This window comes from Chinchilla lanigera, unplaced genomic scaffold (assembly GCF_000276665.1).
Source record: "Chinchilla lanigera isolate Chin_1 unplaced genomic scaffold, ChiLan1.0 scaffold00106, whole genome shotgun sequence".
Classification (NCBI taxonomy): Eukaryota; Metazoa; Chordata; class Mammalia; order Rodentia; family Chinchillidae; genus Chinchilla; species Chinchilla lanigera.
In genome coordinates, this window is record NW_004955507.1 from 6,326,325 (window position 1) to 6,326,610 (window position 286).

Consider the following 286-nt stretch of genomic DNA (forward strand, 5'->3'; position numbering starts at 1 on the left):
CTAAAAGCTGCTGTATTTATTTCTCATGGCCCCTTGTTATTTTTAAGAAAACTTTCTTTTCATGATCACTAAGCACAAGTCTGCCTTCTATATCTAGAATCCTGTCCTCACATTGGTTTAAACTACTGTGGATAATTTCAATGGAATTTTTATTCTCCTGGATATCTGCTTGAATCTGCCTTATGGATTCCATTTCTTTCCTATGCTGAGCATTCATGGCTTCCATAATTTTCTTAAACTCCTCTATTTTTTATTTGCATCTGCTTTAGAGTCATTAAGCATGGTT